The sequence below is a fragment of the Argiope bruennichi genome, chromosome 4, assembly GCF_947563725.1.
Source record: "Argiope bruennichi chromosome 4, qqArgBrue1.1, whole genome shotgun sequence".
NCBI lineage: Eukaryota > Metazoa > Arthropoda > Arachnida > Araneae > Araneidae > Argiope > Argiope bruennichi.
Window position 1 is genome coordinate 111,614,972 of NC_079154.1, and position 12,737 is coordinate 111,627,708.

A 12,737-nucleotide genomic window follows, 5' to 3' on the forward strand; every position below is an offset into this window, starting at 1 on the left:
AAGTTTTTGCAATGTACTTTAGAAATTTTTTAAAGATTCTTTAAGGAATTCTCCAAGAATGAAGAGAAGTAGATAGGCTTCAATAGCTCAAGAATCAAATACGACAAGAATCTAAAAAACGGTTGGAATAATATTTGGATTCAAGGCGACGAACATTTCAATAACGCATTATTTTCCGTCAAATTATTGACGACCATAAAGAATGTTACAAGTGTAGAAGGAGCCTAAGCTGTCACAGTTCCAGCTGGAGGTCCATTGTCTCCTTAAAGTTCTTGGAGGCTGACACTTCCCGTGTCTGATGATGGCTCAGAACAAATTCATGGATTATCCTCTTCCATTTGGGTCTCTTATTATCAAACGATATCTGAAAAAAAAATGAATTTATAATCATTAATTCATGAATCATTGGGCCAAAAATTAATAGTAACAAATTGCCGAGCGGTGTTATATAATAGATTTATTTGAATTTGGCATCACTTGGAATTTCAGCAACGAAAAAATGAACAGAAATAAGAATTTGCCTTTCAATAACGAAAAGATCTTTTCATCAATTTTCATAGCTGAAGTCATTTACAGGGAAGTATTTAAATCGCAATATTGAATAATACTTTCAATTATCAGGTTTAGTCGGTTGCAATATCTGCTCAAAAGTTTTCATGACTTTGCGAGTAATGAATGTCTGATCTTCCCGAAACTGTAATAAATGTATTGTTTGCAAACGGAATTTCAAACTCACTGCGTTTTAGCGCACGCGTTAAGAAGGGTTTAACTCCATAAAATAGGGGTGAATTAAAGATAAGACGCTTACATTTAACAATAAACTTAATTCCGGAAAAGCGTACATGCTTCCGCGTTTCACCTCTTTAGTGAAGAAGTTCACCTCGAAAGTGAAGAAGTAATTGGGAGACACAATAACGCTCTAACTTTCTGCTCACAACGTTAACGAAGTACAATTTTAGGCAAGTGGTAAACACGGAATTCTGAAACGAATAGTAACCGTTTTTATTCCATCAATATAGAGACCCGTGTTAGAAAAAGAACAGTTAAAAAAATTTCTACATCACCTAGTTACTAAAAACTTAATTTTGATGCTAAGTTAAGTAATTATGTTGCGATGTAAGGAATTCAACTGCAAATGGGACCAGCAAAGTATTTATAAGCATTGGTTTATAAAGGAATGCAACTCTGCATTAGTTTAATAGATGCGCTGTAATTGCTCATCTCAGATATACCAGGAAAGCTCTAATTGACTTGTTTGACAACAGCGTTTAAAAATTAGTATGCGACTTCTAATATTTAAAAATCGATATAATATTTTAGATCAGAATACCTGCCAAGATTTTGCCAAATAAACAGCATTTGCTCCAAGTTCTGTTACATTTCATTACAAAGAAAGCAATCTCACAAGTTGCTCTTAGACGTTTACGGCGCACATCTCCAGTCGAATACAATTTAAATACGATTTGAATTATTTGAAGAAACCATCAAGGGTGAATGTGAAAACAGTTTCAATTTGAACGAAATATTTAGGAAAACCTTCAGAAGAAAGACACGATAAAGTTGTTTTCCAACAGAACCAAGTTTGCCTACATTGTCAGATGAGGGAAAGAAATTTAAGAATCATTTCTTTCGCATGTATTTTCCCACTCCCCATATTCATCAAATCTTGCTCCTTCAGACTATTAATTGTTTTGCTCATGTAGGAACTTTCGAGATAAAAATTGCAGTATTCATGTAATATAATTCCCATGCAAATATTAAAAATTGGCTTATTAATAATAACTTTGAAAATATTGAATCATGTTTATACATCCATTAACTAATTAGATAATTTACAAGCATTTAATTAGTTTTATGGGAAAGAGGCATTAAAGATTAAACGACAATGTGTCATTTAAAAGCAAATTATTTTTCTGTTATTACAGAAATTCAGCAACTTACCTAGTCTTTGAAAAAACGATGTCCGGTGAGTGAACATTTTAGTTTGATCTAGACCAGTTGATGTAGATAGAAGACAGGTCTGGATTTTGGAAATATTCACTCAACAGACAGCAAAAGACTTGTCGATTCAACAGGAAATATTCCAGACTTGAAATCCAGAAGAAACCTTGCTTTTAGCAAACATTCTGTAGAAAGCGATTCCAAAACTCTCGAAAAATAGTGTTCTAAAATTGTAGAATAAAATGCTGGAAGCAGTTCCAGAGCTGAGAACAGGATAAAATTCAAATAAAGTCTTCTGAATGATAACATAATTGGAATCTTTTTCTGCGAGTTTTTCCCTGAAGTACACATCGGCTAAGTATAATAATAGTCTCTCGCATACATCAAATTTCCAAAGTGACTAATTCAAGTTTTTTTTTTTTTAAATTTCGGAGCTTAATGATATAATTACGACTTCTTTCAAAAATTGCTGTTGATTTGAATTTCATGGTAATACTTTGATGTTTATCTTTAATAGTTCTTTCATACTTCAATCTACTTTTCAGATTTTGGATTTCTTGTTTATTTCTTTTTGTAAAGCAATTCCAAATTCATTTTTATATCGTTCATGCAAGTCGGTTACTTCAGCAGATTTCCTTTCAAGAATTTAATCTCTGAGAACGCGAGCAGATGAAGAAAAGTTACAATTATCTAAAAGCTTAAAATACTCCTATATTTTCCTATTCATTTAACAAATTCAGAAAGCACTTTCCTAAGCAACCATCAAGTATAATCTTCAGTAATGATTTGATTCAACTAGTTCTCCGAGTTTGGGATATATTGCACAAAAGTCATTTAGCTGCTATAAACAAATAGATTGCGAAACCAGCCATCTATAGAAGCTGTAATAATTTTCCAGTCATAAAATTTGAAAACTTTTACTTTGGCTCTTCAAAATTCAATTTGTACTTAAATTAAGATTGATGGTTCCAAACAATAATCAGCATCTTTCATAACAGAAAAATATGTCAAATAAATTTTTATTTATTTTTTATCAGCAGTAATTCAGAAAATACTTGGATTCATGTAACCATGTAGTTACAAACCACAAGATTTTGGAATCAACAATTAGCTTCCAGTTTAACGACAGTGTAAAATTTATATTATGCTATAAGTTTAACATACTATTTTAACTACTCGATTTTTAAATATATTGAACTCTAAAGGATTGATAAAAATCGCCAAATTATCAGATTCAAGAATGTTTATTGGAAATTATTCCTTTAGAATTAAAAAAAACAGTATTTCTTACGGGAACTCAATCGTTTGATAAATTTAAAAATTTAATCAATTTCAATTTATTAATTGGGAGATTTTTTTACCCACTCTAATAGTTATCCTTGTTAATTTGATAATTACAACTTAACCATTTTATTTATTATACAATTCCTTGCTTTTGTTTGTGGAATGGTTTCAGTTAAAATCGGACGATTTTATTGCGGAAAATTTGGAAGATCCATTAAATAAAATTATGGATGAATAAGTTTAATTCCAACTTCGATGGAACTTTTCCCTTTCGTTTGATTACTAGTAATTACTAATTATGTCTTCCCTTTCTATTTATTTCACTTAGCATACAATGATGTATCGAATTGCAAAATTCTTCTACTTAAATCTGCAATTACGTGAAAGTTTTAAATTAACAAAATTCACTTAGAAACACTTCGACAATTTAAATTTCCTCTTATATTATACAAATTAAAATAGCATTACATGTCCCACGTATGATTGGCCATTAAATTAAGAAGTTAAGCCTTTGGCCTACTAATTTGTTTATATCAATTTTCATTGATATACACGATATTTGCTTCCCCTAATGGATAACTGGAATTGCGTCAAACAAAACTTTCTACAGGATGCGGTGTGTCTCGCCATAAAATAGAACATGTAGCAGAAACGACAGAAAGGAGGAAACAATGAAGTCTATAGAATTAATGTTTTCATTTTAATCCTGAATTAATGTTTTCATTTTAATCCTGGAGTGTGGGGAGGGGAGGAGACTAAGAAAAATTAATTTACCGTAAGGAAAAGTTTCTTCAAATCATTTTAAAAGGATAATTCAGACACTTTATTTCATGGCCAAATGAATTATTGCAGTTCCAGATATTATGAACAGTTAAAAAAAATTAAACTTTGGACTATAATTTCAGTTGCAACAATTGTGAATTGAACTGCAGCAAGATTTATTCTCAGCAAAATATTGATTTTAGAATACCAGTTATTCCATCAAATAAACGCAATATTAAAAGAAATAGCGTAGTTCTAAAAATTCTGCTAGACATTTTATGTATCTAAATTCGGTTAAGCTAGTGATTTCACAACGGATTTCATCGCAATCATTTTGGAAAAATTGAGTATTTCGACAAGAAATTTTCGATTATTTAGAATACTAAATTTTGCATTTCATTCGGATTTCACTTCATATATTTTTCAAGAAAACAATCAAGTGGCGAGTTATTTAACTAAAACATCAAATGTATTACAGTCATAATTATCATCGATTATTAAAAATCGATATTTGAGAGCCTAAGTTCCGAGGGGTTCTCCTTGTTACCTCATGAGCAGGACTTTCGTTGCAATTAAGTCGTGGGATTTTCTTTTGATTTTAAATTAGAAGTTAAATGCTAAGCTATTAATTATTTTTATTTTATAGTTAAATTTGAGAAATCTATCCAATGTGTTTTGGTCTTGGATATAAAATTTAATAAAATCCACAATGGCCAATTTTTGAATTATCGTAAATCAAAATAACTCCCCGCGTTATAAACAAATCCTTTAAAATTTCATTTAACGCTGAAAATGTCAATTTTCTAATGGCTAGATATTGAATGCGAGAAAAGTTTTGGAAGCTGATAAATTTAAAAATTAAAGTTCGAAAGCTAAGGAAAGAAACTCTGAACTAATCTTAATGGTTAACAGAATTAAATACATCTAAATTATTATATACCAAATGTATATTGATTAAGTAACTATATCGGATAGATATTATAGTTAAAGCATACTGACAACTGCATAAACTGCTGACACTTCATTACAGCACGTCAATAAGAATTGCAAATTTTTCTCTGCATATATGGACCCCATAATTACCGTTGCCAAAACCGACACCAATCAACAAATAATGCCGACAAACCAGACAACTTTCACACATTGCCCAAGCCTCACATTTGTCACTCCACACATACATAACCCACACCGACAGAACCACCAGAATTTCACCCCCCCACACCCACATAACCCACACCGACAAAACCACCAGAATTTCACCCCCCCACACCCACATACATAACCCACACCGACAAAACCACCAGAATTTCACCCCCCCACACCCACATACATAACCCACACCGACAAAACCACCAGAATTTCACCCCCCCACACCCACATACATAACCCACACCGACAAAACCACCAGAATTTCACCCCCCCCCACACCCACATAACCCACACCGACAAAACCACCAGAATTTCACCCCCCCCCACACCCACATAACCCACACCGACAAAACCACCAGAATTTCCCCCACACACACATAACCCACACCGACAAAACCACCAGAATTTCCCCCACACACACATAACCCACACCGACAAAACCACCAGAATTTCCCCCACACACATACATAACCCACACCGACAAAACCACCAGAATCCCTCTCCACACATAACCCACGCCAACAGTTTTTACTCTACACATTTATATCTGAAACAAAGCATTAATATGGAAGTAAATATTCCAACAAGTATTAAATATTTTTCATTTTTTCTAGATCAAGTCACCACACTTCCTTGCATTTCCACTGCACCACGTTGCTTTACTCACTCCACACATATCATAGGTAATAGCCAAAGTGCCCTCTTCCATACCCATAACCCACTACCACAATCCGTAGTTCTTACTCTTATACAGCCCATTGCCACGATCCACGTTTTTCACTCATTCACTGACAGCCTACAGCTGTTACCAACATCCTATATTTCAGTTGTTATACTCCATATAATAAATGCAATTTAACATGCGTGCACTTTGGCCAATTCTCTTTCCAATTTGGATACCGTCTGCCACGACAAGACTTTCTCTATTCATATGTCATCGTAACAGTTTTTACCAAGTCCCATGCGGACCCTGACAGCAAGCTATTTTAAATTAAAAAATTTAGAAAAAACGCAAATGCAATTTGAAATCAGTTTATTAATTGATTTTGAAGCCTTCTATTGTATATGCGTCTACCCCAGCCCCTCGTCTTTAGAAAATGGCAGGAAAGTAAAGAAATGATGAAGACTACAGATTTTCTACAGTATATTTACAGATTGAGTTTCATAACTTTAAATCTGAGTGCATCAAAATTTGTCCATTCTTTTGCTCTAGCATTTAACTTATAAAATTGTTATTTAGCAAAGATAAGTTTTCCTTTTTTATTTTTATCTGAGCTAATCTGAAAGTTCTGAATATTTATGTTTCCCCGATGACAAAACATTTTAAAATTTCAATCAATAATCTATGAATAAACTAACACGATTTCTTTCTAGAAATTAAAAAAATTCATGATTCCCAACCAAGATATGAATTAAAAATTTTTAATTCAAATATGAACGCCCACTTAACTGTTCAAAAACTATTTAATAAGGATTAACATTCATTGTACACCCACGAGTTATTCTGAAAATATTTGATTTTTCCGTATTCCCGAAGTATATCAAAACATCACGAAGTCTACAAACGCATAATAGACACGCATCTTTTGCTATAGACTAAAGAGTCCGCATTATCTTGATGAAAGAAGTTTAATTGCTACAAATCTAAAACTGCTTGAAGAAAAGGCCAAATGAATATTATTTTGCTTTTTAAAGCTTATTATTCTACGCAGCCATTAAGTTTTTCCTGGTTTTTATATTTAGTTTAAAAGCAGATTTTTAAAATTCAATAGAAAAAAATTGAAACTTGAAAAGTTTCTTTTACCTATCAAAAAGTATGGTACATTGATTTATCCACTTTAAAACTCAATTTCTAGAAACGTGAATTTATTCTGTCAAAATAATCGAGAGCTTAGAAAGTTAATTTCAAAAATCGATGAGAACAGAAAAGCTGGTAAAGCTTTAAATTTCGAAATTTAGACCTTAGTAAATGTTTAAATATCAGTTTTCAGAAATTTTGCTCGGAATTCGGTATTATCTATTGGAAAATAAATAAATTACAGCCTCACATTAAAATTAAACTAGATTTAATGATAACGCAGTGCAATACTTCGATTAATATCATTAATTCTCCAATATGGCATTTGAATTTTTATTAATACTATTTTCCAAAGCAAATCAATATCAATTTCTACATTTAATTTATTGAATTTCAATTTCTATAGTCACTTTTAAATTAGATGTTACATAATAAGAAAAATCGTCTACCGAATTTTTTCGAAAATTTAGTTCATGTGGCAATAAATGGTAGAACCCACCATGCTTTAGGCTCCCAAATAAGATCAATTTTTAATAATTATACTCGATGATAGTTATATTAATTGCAATAATCTGATGCTTTCGAGATATAATTCTCCACTTGACATTTTGCTTGAAAACAATATTCAGGGATAACCGAAAGAGATGCAGAATTTTTCCTTCTAAATAATTTAGTTTATTTGTAGAAATACTTAGTTTTTCAAAACTGATTATGAGGAAGCACATTGTGAAATCACGAGATTGACAAAATTTAAAGACTCATAAAACAGACGATAGAATTTTTTGAACTTTTGTTATTTCTTTATTCATGCATTTATCCGACAAGAATAACTAGGATTCGAAATTAAATATTTTACCAAGAATAAATCATGCTGCAATTCATAACTGCCAAAATTCAAAATTACAATACAAAGTGTGTTAATTTTTTTTTAAGACTGTTCTTAAAATCTAGAAATGCGATTTTTTTTGGTTTCTGAAGTAAACTGACTAAATTATCTTTTCAAAATGCTTGGAAGCACTTGTGGCATTTTTACAGTCTTGATTTCATTATTCCAGGTCAAAATGGAATTGGGTGGGTTTTGTTCAAGCTTTCTACCATATCTATTAACCATCTCCCTATATGGATCTCGCTTATCCCTTACCCAAGTATCTTTAAGCCATGAGAAGAACATTAGGTGTACCAATGGGGAAGAAATTTAATTAAAAAAATTTAATAGGAACAGCTAAAGATTCTCCAATAAATACTCACTTCCTGCAAGTTCAGAAATAACATGTTTGAAAATAATAGGGATAGAAGAGATGGGTGATGTCTAAATTGAAGAGGGACATACGTGAAAATTTAGAATAAAATCGTTCGATAATTAAACTGCGGTTAAATTAAATTACATTGCTATTAAATATTCTAATTCGGTTAAATGGGCAAAGAAATACTGAAATTTCTTTCAATTGTAAAAGAAAGATTTCCTATAAATAAACATACTTTCAGCTGATTATTTGGAGATTATATAATTATATTATTCGCGCGTTATTCGATTGGTTCTGAACTGCACAATTTAGAAAGTAAAACAATCCGATTATTTTTAATTACTAAGCATAATTATTAAAAAAATAATTGTATACTTATACAATGTGATTACTCTTAACTTCTTGCTCTTAAAATTAGGCGTGATCTACCAAGATTCCAAAATCATACGATCTTACTTGTAGTCGAATGCGATTGGACTGAAGACACTTTTTGCGCTTTAGCTTATAGAAGCAGCATTCATTGCATCACGGACACATCGATTGTCCTTTCATCGTCCATTTGCATTCAGCACTGATATTTGAACCGCCCACTTACAAAGCTTATCTGTAACATTGTTCTTCTATGTAATAAAGTCCAAAAATCTTGCAACTTTTTCATTTGAATACCAGACAGAAATACAACTGGTTTCTTTTTATGTTGAAAACCTTCTGTAGACTGAAGAGCTGAAAAGAACAAATAAATCTGAGTCATTTTGAAGCAAAAACCTATAGCTTAGTCTTTATGCACAACTAACTCATTTTAAAATTTCTATTTAATAAAGAAATTCAAATGTTACAGCACAAGTCTAATATAAGCATTAAATATAGTTATAAGCATTCAACTATTTTGATTCTATCAGAATATCTATATCGATATTTAAAAGCAAAACAGTTGTAATGTTAACACTTTTTCGGTTGTACAGTGATTTTAAAATGGAGTCACCTCTAACTATGGTTATCTTGACAAAATTGATGTCGATGGCATTGACTCGAAGAAAAGGTTCTTTAGTCGACAAACTAATCGAGTTAATGAGCATAGGTAATTATACACTATCTAAAACTCGTTCACTACGACAATCGAGAGTTTAATGATTTAATCCTGTAATATTTTTATATACGAATTTGAATCAAAATTTAGTAATTCTTTTTTTTAACTGTGACAAAAAGCCAACCCATTGGGGATCACATTAAACTAATTTTGTCCTTTTAATAGCAGCAAAAAGACATTCTATTTCTTACCAAAATTTCAGAATATTCGAACACTATTCAGATTTATCTTTAATATAAGCCTAATTTCCAAGTTTTAAATATTTTATTGCATTTCCATATCTTGAAATCAATTTAAAATCTAAACTCTTAGCTGCTTTCACACTAAAAAAATTAACATTCAATTTTATTGAGAATGAAAAACCCGTTTAATTCGTTTTTATTTTCTCTGATTGGCGATACTTTAATGGCTTTTTAAGCCAGTGAGTTATTCTGCCTTTATTTGGCAGATTTAATTTTTACATGGACACTATTGTTAATCGAATGCGAAATAAAATTATTCAGCTTAATAAAGATATTACGCATTGATTTTTATGCAGTTATAGAATCAATCCAATTAAAATATTGCTTAAGTAAATGTTAAATATTTGAAGGTTTACTAAAATTATAATTATGCGATATTTAATTAGGGAATAAAGTGTTGGATCCCGAGAGGAAAATGAACTTGTGGAACTTGAAAGAATTGCGGGCTGTTGACTTTTAGCAATTAAGCCTTATTTAGATGAAACAATTTTACTTGTATAAAGTATACAAGACAAAGCACTGTAATTAGAAAAAAAATTTGACTTCAAGATTTTAATGAATTTACTTTAATACAATCCTAAGTCTTAAAAGCCGCATTTGGAATTACGTCCATTTACCAGCAAACACAATAAAATAAGCCGAGTAAAAATGATGAAATACGTTTTCGTGTCAAAGTCATGATTTAATTAAGATTTTGAACGAAAACTATCATAGCCTGCCTATCCAAATCCGTGAGAACCCAACCTTATTGAAGAAAGGAATTAAAAAGAAATTCGTACCATGTTTTATAATCAGGTTTGTAGATTCGTGCCAAAAGGTTGAGTTTCTATCGGGTAAGGGTCTCCAAATGCGATTACTGAGAAACGTAACAGATACTTGAATCTATCAAATTTTGGTTCCGATAAATCGAAGCGATGATATCCAAAGAATATACTTTATTTCTTCCCCAAATAAAGAGACTCAACAGAAACATTTTCGCAGTGTTTGGGAAATCTTGGATGAGAACAGTGCAGTTGGCTGATAATTCTCGATTACACAATAACTTTAATCACTAGTTATAGGCAAGTATTCCATAAATTTCGTGATGCATTATACAAAACTGAATGATGTGACAACCATTCATTTTTAAAATATGGAAAGAAATTGGAACAGTAAAGTGCCATTGCAAGACTAACAGCTACAAGAATTCATTCAGTGAAATGGTGATGTTGCATACAGAATTCATTAATTGATGCAATCAAGCGAAACAAAGTCGAGATAAACGAAACGAGCATGAAAGATTTTCATGCTCGGATATTTTATATTAGATTTTTTTTAAAAATTTATTTCTTGCATAAGAAGAATACAAAAGAAAGTATTGTAATGGTTAAATAACAAGACCCTGGTATTTTCAGGTCTTTGGTTCAATAAGCGTATTTATTGAAACTATGCTTTTTGGTCTATCAAGATGGCAAAAATGCATTAAACTAAAGAAGTGAAATCGGATACGTGGCCTTTAGGCAAGATTTATAGACTTATCCAAGTTTTATATGAAGTCGATCAAAGGAAGTTTGTCTATCGGAGAGAAAATGAACATAACTGCAAACCAAAGGACTAGGTAAATTTTAGAATTTTCTAGATAAAAATGTTAGGTAAAATCTAGACAGTTTTTTTTAACATTTGCTGCTTATGATATTGAATTCAGATTGCAAGTTACAAGTGGTAATAAAATGAGAGGTGATCGCTTCTGTACTATAAATAAATATGAGAATGACTAGAAGCCAATTGAGACAATTATGATGTATAAAATATAGCTCATAAATACCGATGCAAAACAATGCTGATAAAAATACTATACAAAACGATTTAAGAAAGTCATTCTAACAGTAAAAAATCAAACAAATCGTTTGATATCCAGTAATTTTTTCTAAATTTATAATTCTTTATTATGAATCTATTAAATGTTTACCTTTTCTTTTAGATGTTGAATTCTTTCACAAGTGAGCCGACGTCTTATCAGGCTTGTAAAAATGTTGTTTGCTTTTCAGGTGAATCTGGGTTTGATATGCTGGATTCGACACTTCAATTTTCATAATTTTTCCTAAATTTATCAACTGTCAGCGTTTGCTAATTGGATGCAGTAACTAAGGTGCAATCTTCGACAGAAAATTTCTAAAGGTCACTTTCACCTAAAAAATAAAAAGTATTTTATTATATTTTTACAAGCATTTTTAAGTTACAAATACTAAAATAACAAAACATTTAACGGCGGCTCACCTTTATAAAACTTCAATATTTATTAAAAATTTGAAATTTAAATAAGAAAAACCAAACAAAGTTAAGAAATTTCAAAGCGTTTGAAAAAAAAAAAAAAAAAGAATCTGAGAGCAAAATCCTAATATAAGTCTAAACCTTAAATAATATTCTATTTTAATTTTAATATTTTTCATTAAATAACAATAAAAGCAAAAGTTACATTATCTTAATATCGAAAAAAAAAAAAAAACGACTGTTGGGTACTTAGGCAACTGCCTATTTTTTCCATTTGATGAACCAGTCCTGCCATGACTGTTGTACCATCAATTTTAAAATATAATTATCCTAGAATATTGAACACTTCATCTACCTGCTGCATTATTTTGAGTGTCTTTGAACTTCGCATATTAAAAGGGGATAAATAGTCGATAGTGTGAAAGAGAATAAGAAATTGCACAACTTTGAATTCTCGTGAAGGAAGGCATTAATATATAATAAAAAGGAAATTGATTTTCTAAAAAAGTTTTAGTTCAAAATGTAGCGAATTAATGCTGATAATATTCTTTCTAAGTTAACAGGTATTTTAAAACGAACCGAAATCGAAGTGAATTTCAGCAACTGCAAATATCGCATAATTTGTTCAAACAATTCAAGTAAAACATCTTACCTTTTACTTATCGATAATTTGAAAAAGGAATTTCCATTTCATCTGTACCCAAGGATAAAAAATATCAAGGACGAAAATTGAGACATCATTGAAAAATTGCATAATTTATGCGACGAACTTCGAAACTGAAGAGTGTTTTACTGACACCTGCTTATATAGACTCAGGTCATTCATCGTTCTCTTCTTCCAAAAAGTTATATCAAGCAATCGCCCAAAAAAGACTGGGATTGAAAATAAATTATCAGGTCGATATTTGGATTCAAACCTAAAAGGAGCCTATTTTAACTTTCAGACGATCTCAGGCGATTTCAATAGGTATAGAAAATAA

General features: G+C 30.9%; 1 long non-coding RNA gene across 1 annotated transcript; it reads right to left on the bottom strand.

Annotated features, from left to right (window-relative positions):
• Window positions 1-7,862: 7,862 nt before the first annotated feature.
• On the bottom strand, window positions 7,863-12,534 carry LOC129966809 (uncharacterized). Its single transcript, XR_008784296.1, has 3 exons — window positions 12,410-12,534; window positions 11,456-11,675; window positions 7,863-8,901 (listed from the first exon to the last, which is right to left on the bottom strand). It is a non-coding gene; the product is annotated as an uncharacterized LOC129966809 (long non-coding RNA).
• Between the last annotated feature and the right edge of the window lie 203 nt (window positions 12,535-12,737).